Here is an 8,659-nt window from a genome sequence, read left to right on the forward strand (position 1 = left end):
GGAATTTTTGGATTCGCTCAGTTCGCGCCGCGAACCCTGTTTTGCAGAATTTTTCCTAAACTTTGAAATGATGTATCTTTTGAACCGTAACTCCTTTTTAAGTGCCGTTTGAACCTACGTGAAGCCCTAATTGATGTCTTTCCATTGAATATGCTTAGTGTAACTTAGAATACTCTTGGAATCTTCTTGCATTGGATTTTGTTGACATTGGATATCCGGAATTGATTATGTCGTTTAAGTTGATCATGTCGTTTACGTGGATTGTGTTGTTCGAGTCGATTATGTCGTTAAGTGTGATTGTGAATGTGCATCATTGAGTCACATTCATTGCATTGTTTGAGACGGCCCTAGTGGCAAATGTTTGAGACGGCCCTTGTGGCGAATGTTTGAGACGGCCCAATGGCAATTGTTTGAGACGGGAGTTTTACTCCAATGGTACCACATGCATTTGCATTGTTCGAGTTGCATAAGTAAAGTCGTGTGATGAGTCGTATTTGAATATTTGTGTGTGCATAACATGAATGTTATCTTGTGTCGATTTGATGGTTGTTTCGTTGAGCATATGTGATAAATGCCTATGTATGCCTTAATTGAGATTGATATTATTGTTGTTGGTAAGATGTTGAATGATGTGAATAGTAGTAAGTGATATATGTTGAGAAGTGGTGACCGATGTATGATTATTTCTCCGCTTTGAATATTATCATACGCTTCTTTATAATGAATGATATCTCACCCCTTCTGTTTGAATGTTGCCCTCTGTTGGTAACGTGCAGGTAATGACGCAGAGTAGTCGTGTACCTATAGCTCGAGTCGGTGTGTGTCGATGCTCTGATACGTAGCACTCGGGGAACGTTGGATTACTTGTTTACGTCTTGTTTCTTGTGTTTATCCTTGTTGAACTTTGTCCTTATGTTATGCTAAGACTTGTTAGATGTATTGAGCCGTGTTTGGCCTTGACATTATGAGTTGTATTGTTGTTGACTTATGATTTTCCGCTGCGATGCAAGTACTTAATTTGATGGCAATGATTAATGATTTCGATATTGTTCTCCTACATGTGTGCTATGTATCTAAGTGATTGATCATGATGTATGTATGTGATTTTGTTGTTTTAAATGTGACGCTCCGAATCATTATGTGCTAATTGTTTGGAATTTTGTACTCTGGTATTCCTCTTTATTGCGGGGTAGATTTGGGGTGTTACAAACTTACCCTTATAGTCCTTGTAATTGTTAGTGAAAGCTATCGGAAAGATTATGGAGGGGATGTCGCTTATCTGGATCCAACTGCTTTTCTCTAAGCCATTCACTTCAAAAAAGGAGAAAAACAAGCCTATTGTGGGTACTGTAGCGGGGAAAATCTGAGATCGAAGCCATAGGATTGACTCGACTCAATATTTCGTTTGAAATCGCCACCGCGCTTTATTTTTTCAAAGGAAAAGGGAAAAGAACGTAAAACCCAAAGTTGTTTTTAAAACAAAAAGAGAACTCAGGTTCGGGTGTTGATTATACAAGGGGAAGGTTTTAAGCACCCCTCATATCTGTGGTACTCCACAGGAACCTTTTTGAAAATCTGTGTTGTGTGTGTGCTAAAAAGGGTTTGTTTTATTTTTAAAATAAGCTCGGCAAGACGTTAAGCCTTGTGCCTACATACCTCCTCGGTGCAACGGAGAAGTCAGAGCTAATGTAGTTCCGCTTAAAGGAAAAAAACGTTTAAAAACGAATAAACACTTTATCGTCGTCGGAGAGAAATACTCAGCTGTGGATTTTGAGCATGAGAACAAATGAGTTCTTTGCATCGCAAATGAAAGAAGGGCTCCAACTCGGATAGAAATCAACGAGTATGCCACTAGCTCTCTCACGCAGAAAAGATCTCATTATATCAATCAATTTCAAAATCGTAGGGGTATCGCTACTCGTTTTGACAATTAGTCGTGTCTAAACTTTTGAAGAAAAAGGCCACTAAGGGCAAAAGATGTTTTTTAAAGAAAAGGTTTTGAAAAGGTTTGCAAACATAAGAATGTTTTGGAAAAAGGGAGAAGATTTTGAAAATTAAAGAAAGGGAGGAGATGAAGAGGCTATCCTAATACATAAAATAAAAGCTAAGGAAAGAACGGTCTAACCGAAGAAGAAGCCAACACTTGACATTATGAGTCAAGGTAGATTTCCCATCCTTTGGACTATTAATACCAACATATTACCACTTGGGGATCCAGATGAACTTATTATCTTAGCACCACTTTGCATTAAGCACATTAAAATTCTGACGAAAATCGGGCAGAGTAACGGCTGTTTTCGGGTAAAATCCTTATATCAATGCCTTGGAATTAACCATCAAGGGCTTTCAAGGAAATACCTGCACATACAAACAGACAACAATCCAATGCCAGACAGACAGAATAACAACAGAGAACAATATCATAAGGGTCCAGAGGTACTAAGTCCATAAGTCCGAATCTCCAAAATGCTAGGGATAGTAACCAATTGTCCAAAAGAGAGCCTTAGGTGTTTTTTAGATTTTTGTTGTTTATTAGTGTTTTGGCATAAAAGTAAAGTATGGTCCAAGTGGACAAAAAGAAAATAGCGGAAACATAAACATAGCGTCCAAATGGACAAAGAAAAAATAGCGGAATATAAACGTCCAAATGGACAAAGAAAAAATAGCGGAATGTAAATATGATGAAATGATAAAATAAAGCGATAAAGCGAGAAATATAAAGAGAGCAATATAATAAATTGCGGAAATTAAAGTTAGTTGTTACATGTTAAAGATAACCATCTTGAAACTTGTCAAGTATGTTATCAAAGTTAGTAATGAAGATCGATGGTGAGTGAAGAATGTTCTCGGATTTAAATTCAATGGAAATTTATCAGAAGCTTGATAAAATCATAGCGACTACACGATAAACCTCCATAAGTCTTAAATCAACCGCATACAATTCTCTTCCATATTTGATCTTTTTTCGATTCGGGACACGAAATATTGCGCTATGTTAAGCAGATCGCCAAGTGATTTATGTAGAAATCACCCTACAACGAGGCCGGTCAAAACTTTATATGCTAATGCATGCGAGAGAAGTGATATGTAGATCACTCTCCGAAAGCAATACCGCACGAAAAGAAAATAAGGAGCGATCTAGTATTTACCAAGAATCCATAAGAATTCTCAAGGTGTTAAGACTTTCATCGATCAAAAGAAAAAAAAGGAGAAGAAGAAGATAAAATGCATAAAGTAAAATCAACTCACACTATCATTAATATCATTCATCTAATATTATCGATTTGGTCCTTTCAAACCTATCAACATCCTAGATCCAATGATATTAATGAAGTAGAGGAAGAAGAATAAAAATGCACAAAAGATAATCAACTCACACTATCATTAATATCATTCATCTAATATTATGGATTTGGTCATTTCAAACCTATCAGCATCCTAGATCCAATGATATTAATGAAGTGGAGGAAGAAGGAAGCCAAAACAAGCATAAAAGAGGCAAAAAAACACATTCTGTCCCAGGGGAAATCAATTTGCCTAAGGAGGAAATCGATTTCCTTAGTGCAGGTTTTCAAATCTGGCGCAGAAACGGAATGGAAACCGATGTATGATTATTTCTCCGCTTTGAATATTATCATACGCTTCTTTATAATGAATGATATCTCACCCCTTCTGTTTGAATGTTGCCCTCTGTTGGTAACGTGCAGGTAATGACGCAGAGTAGTCGTGTACCTATAGCTCGAGTCGGTGTGTGTCGATGCTCTGATACGTAGCACTTGGGGAACGTTGGATTACTTGTTTACGTCTTGTTTCTTGTGTTTATCCTTGTTGAACTTTGTCCTTATGTTATGCTAAGACTTGTTAGATGTATTGAGCCGTGTTTGGCCTTGACATTATGAGTTGTATTATTGTTGACTTATGATTTTCCGCTGCGATGCAAGTACTTAATTTGATGGCAATGATTAATGATTTCGATATTGTTCTCCTACATGTGTGCTATGTATCTAAGTGATTCAGCATGATGTATGTATGTGATTTTGTTGTTTTAAATGTGACACTCCGAATCGTTATGTTCTAATTGTTTGGAATTTTGTACTCTGGTATTCCTCTTTATTGCGGGGTAGATTTGGGGTGTTACATTAGTGGCATCAGAGCCTGGTTGTTCTTGTCCGGCCATGTGTCGTGTCGTAGTGTAGTCTAACAAGCGTATATTGTTGTTTGTGATGATTGCTTTTGAGTTGTAGTGAATACTTGTGATGGCTGGGAGGAATGATGCTGCGATAGCTGCTGCTTTGGAAGCAATGGCTCAAGTTTTGGAGAACCAACAGCATGGTGGAGAGAGTGATGCTTCTCGGAGTTTGGCTACCTTCCAAAGAGAGAACCCTCTTGTGTTTAAGGGAACTTATGATCCTGATGGCGCTTTGACATGGCTTAAGGAGATTGAGAGGATTTTCCGTGTCATGGATTGCACTCCTGAACAGAAGGTTCGATATGGGACTCATATGCTAGCAGTCGAGGCGGATGATTGGTGGCTAGAGACCCGTAGGAGATTGGAAGCGAGTGGTGAAGGGATCTCTTGGATTGTGTTCCGCATGGAGTTCTTAAGGAAGTACTTTCCTGAAGATGTCCGTGGCAAGAAGGAAATTGAATTCCTTGAGCTAAGTCAAGGGAACAAATCTGTTGTGGAGTATGCTGCTAAGTTTGGTGAGTTGGCAAAGTTTTACCAACACTGTGATGGGCCGAATGGTGAGTTTTCCAAGTGCATTAAGTTTGAGAACGGTTTGCGCCCGGAAATCAAGAAGGCGATTAGTTACCAGAAGATTCGTATCTTTGCTGATTTGGTTGATTGTTGTCGGATCTATGAAGAGGATAACAATGCTCATTATCGTGTGATAAGTGAGAAGAGGGGAAAGGGTTATCAAGGTCGTGGTAAGCCTTATGAAGCTTCGAGTGGAAAGGGCAAGCAGAAAGCGGTTGAGGGTAAGAGAACTAGTGGGGGAGATGCTCCTGCTGGTATTGTGTGCTTCAAGTGTGGCAAGGTTGGTCACAAGAGCACGTCGTGTAATGTTGATGCTAGAAGATGCTATCGTTGTGGGAAGTTTGGTCATGCATCGTCCGATTGTACGCATAAGGATATGGTGTGTTTCAACTGTGGTGAAGGAGGCCATATTGGAAGCAAGTGTCAGAAGCCCAAGAAGGAGCAATCTAGTGGAAAGGTGTTTGCCTTGTCGGGAACTCAGACCACTAGTGAGGATTCGCTCATCAGAGGTACTTGTTTCATTAATAGCATTCCTTTAATTACTATTATTGATACTAGTGCTTCTCATTGCTTTATATCTGCTGATTGTGTTAATCGATTGGGTCTTGTGTTGTCTGCCATGAACGGAGAGATGGTTGTCGATACTCCGGCTAAGGGTTCGGTGACCACTTCTCTTGTGTGTTTGAAGTGTCCAGTGTCGATTTTTGACAGAGACTTCCTTGTTGATTTTGTGTGCTTGACGTTGAGAGGTTTGGATGTGATCTTAGGGATGAACTGGTTAGAGCATAACCGTGTTCACATCAACTGCTATGATAAGTCTGTGAGGTTTTCTTCTCCTGAAGAGGAAGGCTTAGAGTTGTTATCTGCCAGACAGTTTCGTTTGTTGATGAAAGAAGATGTTCAAGTGTTCGCGTTGATTGCTTCGATGTCTGTTGAGAATTAGGCTGTAATAGAAAGGTTGAAGGTAGTATGTGAATTTCCTTAAGTTTTCCCTGATGAAATTCCCGATGTACCGCCTGAGAGAGAAGTTGAGTTCTCCAATGATCTTGTACCCGGTACTAGACCTGTGTCTATGGCACCGTACAGGATGTCTGCTTTAGAATTGTCTGAATTGAAGAAGCAGTTGGAAGAGTTGCTTGAGAAGAGGTTTGTGAGACCTAGTGTGTCGCCGTGGGGAGCTCCAGTGTTATTGGTTAAGAAGAAAGATGGAAGTATGAGACTTTGTATTGATTATCGTCAGTTGAATAAGGTGACAATCAATAACAAGTATCCGCTTCCAAGAATTGATGACTTGATGGATCAATTGGTTGGTGCTCGTGTGTTTAGCAAGATCGATTTGAGGTCGGGTTACCATCAGATTAAAGTGAAAGATGAGGACATGCAGAAGACGGCTTTCAGAACACGTTATGGACATTATGAGTATTCCGTGATGCCCTTTGGTGTTACTAATGCACCTGGAGTATTTATGGAGTACATGAACCGCATTTTCCATGAGTATCTGGATCGTTTCGTGGTGGTGTTCATTGATGACATTTTGATTTACTCTAAATCAGAATCAGATCATGCTGAGCATTTGAAGTTGGTATTGCAAGTCTTGAAAGAGAAGAAGTTGTATGCTAAGTTGTCCAAGTGTGAGTTTTGGTTGAAAGAGGTTAGTTTTCTGGGGCATGTCATCTCGAGTGATGGTATTGCCGTGGATCCGTCTAAGGTTGATGCCGTGTTGAGATGGGATACTCCTAAGTCGGCTACCGAGATTCGAAGCTTTTTGGGACTAGCTGGTTATTATAGAAGGTTCATTGAAGGTTTCTCTAAGTTAGCCCTTCCATTGACTAAGTTGACCTGTAAGGGTAAGGCTTTCGTGTGGGATGTTTCTTGTGAAGATAGTTTTACCGAGTTGAAGAAAAGGTTGACGTTGGCACCGATTTTGATATTGCCTAATCCGGAAGAATCGTTTGTGGTTTATTGTGATGCTTATAAGATGGGTTTAGGAGGTGTGCTCATGCAAAATGGTAAAGTTGTTGCTTATGCATCGAGACAGTTGAGAGTCCATGAGAAGAACTATCCTACGCATGATTTAGAACTTGCTGCTGTAGTGTTCGTGTTGAAGATTTGGAGACATTATCTTTATGGTTCTAGATTTGAAGTCTTTAGCGACCATAAGAGTTTGAAGTATCTGTTTGATCAGAAGGAATTGAATATGAGACAACGAAGGTGGTTAGAACTGTTGAAAGACTACGATTTCAGTTTGAATTATCATCCAGGAAAGGCTAATGTTGTTGCCGATGCTTTGAGTCGCAAGACTTTGCATATGTCGGCAATGATGGTTAAGGAGTTGGAATTAATTGAGCAATTTCGAGATATGAGTTTGGTATGTGAAGTGACTCCTACGAGTGTTCGATTGGGTATGTTGAAGATTAACAATGATTTTCTGGATAGTGTCAGAGAAGCCCAGAAGTTGGATATGAAATTGGTTGATTCGATGATTGGAGTCGATCAAGCTGAGAATGGTGATTTTAAGTTAGATGCGCACGGTGTGTTGAGGTATCGTGATCGGATTTGTATACCTGATGATGTGGATTTGAAAAGATCTATTCTTGAGGAAGGTCATAGGAGTAATCTGAGTATTCATCCCGGAGCTACGAAGATGTACCAAGATTTGAAGAATTTGTTTTGGTGGCCTGGAATGAAGCGTGACATAGCTCAGTTTGTGTATGCATGTTTGACTTGTCAGAAGTCGAAGGTTGAACATCAGAAGCCTGCTGGTTTAATGCAACCGTTAGAAGTCCCGGAATGGAAATGGGATAGTATTTCCATGTATTTTGTAACAAGTTTGCCGAATACCGTGAGAGGACATGATTCGATTTGGGTGATTGTTGATAGGCTTACGAAGTCGGCTCATTTCATACCTATTAACATCACTTATCCGGTTTCGAAGTTGGCGGAAATTTATGTCCGTGTGATTGTGAAGTTGCATGGTGTTCCTTTGTGTATTGTTTCGGATAGAGATCCGAGGTTCACTTCAGATTTTTGGAAGAGTTTGCAAGAGGCGTTGGGTTCTAAGTTGAGGTTGAGTTCGGCGTATCATCCTCAGGCCGATGGTCAAACGGAGAGAACGATTCAATCTTTGGAGGATTTGTTGAGATCTTGTGTTCTTGAGCAAGGAGGTACGTGGGATACTTATCTTCCATTGATAAAGTTCACATACAACAATAGTTACCATTCGAGTATTGGGATGGCACCTTTTGAAGCGTTGTATGGTCGGAGATGTAGGACTCCGTTGTGTTGGCATGAATCGGGTGAGAGTGTAGTACTTGGACCTGAGATTGTTCGAGAAACTACCGAGAAGGTTAAGTTGATCTGTGAGAAGATGAAGACTTCGCAAAGTAGGCAGAAGAGTTACCATGATAAGAGGAGGAAAGATTTGGAATTCCAAGCTGGTGATCATGTATTTCTAAGAGTTACGCCAACGACTGGTGTGGGAAGAGCCTTGAAGTCGAAGAAGCTAACTCCTCGTTTTATCGGACCATATCAGATTTCCGAGAGAGTTGGTAATGTGGCGTATAGAGTGGCCTTACCGCCTAATCTTTCGAATTTGCATGACGTGTTTCATGTGTCGCAACTTCGAAAGTATGTTTCGGATCCTTCGCATGTGATTCATATGGACGATGTGCAAGTGCGGGATAATCTCACGGTGGAGATGCCGATAAGGATTGAGGATCGCGAGACGAAGACGCTTAGAGGCAAAGAGATTGTTTTGGTGAAGGTCGTTTGGTCGGGTGCTACCGGTGAAAGTATGACGTGGGAATTGGAAAGCAAGATGCGCGAGTCGTATCCTGAGTTGTTCGATTGAGGTAATTTTTGAGGACGAAAATATTCTAAGTGGGGGAGAGTTGTAACGAC

Source organism: Vicia villosa, linkage group LG2 (assembly GCF_029867415.1).
Source record: "Vicia villosa cultivar HV-30 ecotype Madison, WI linkage group LG2, Vvil1.0, whole genome shotgun sequence".
Classification (NCBI taxonomy): Eukaryota; Viridiplantae; Streptophyta; class Magnoliopsida; order Fabales; family Fabaceae; genus Vicia; species Vicia villosa.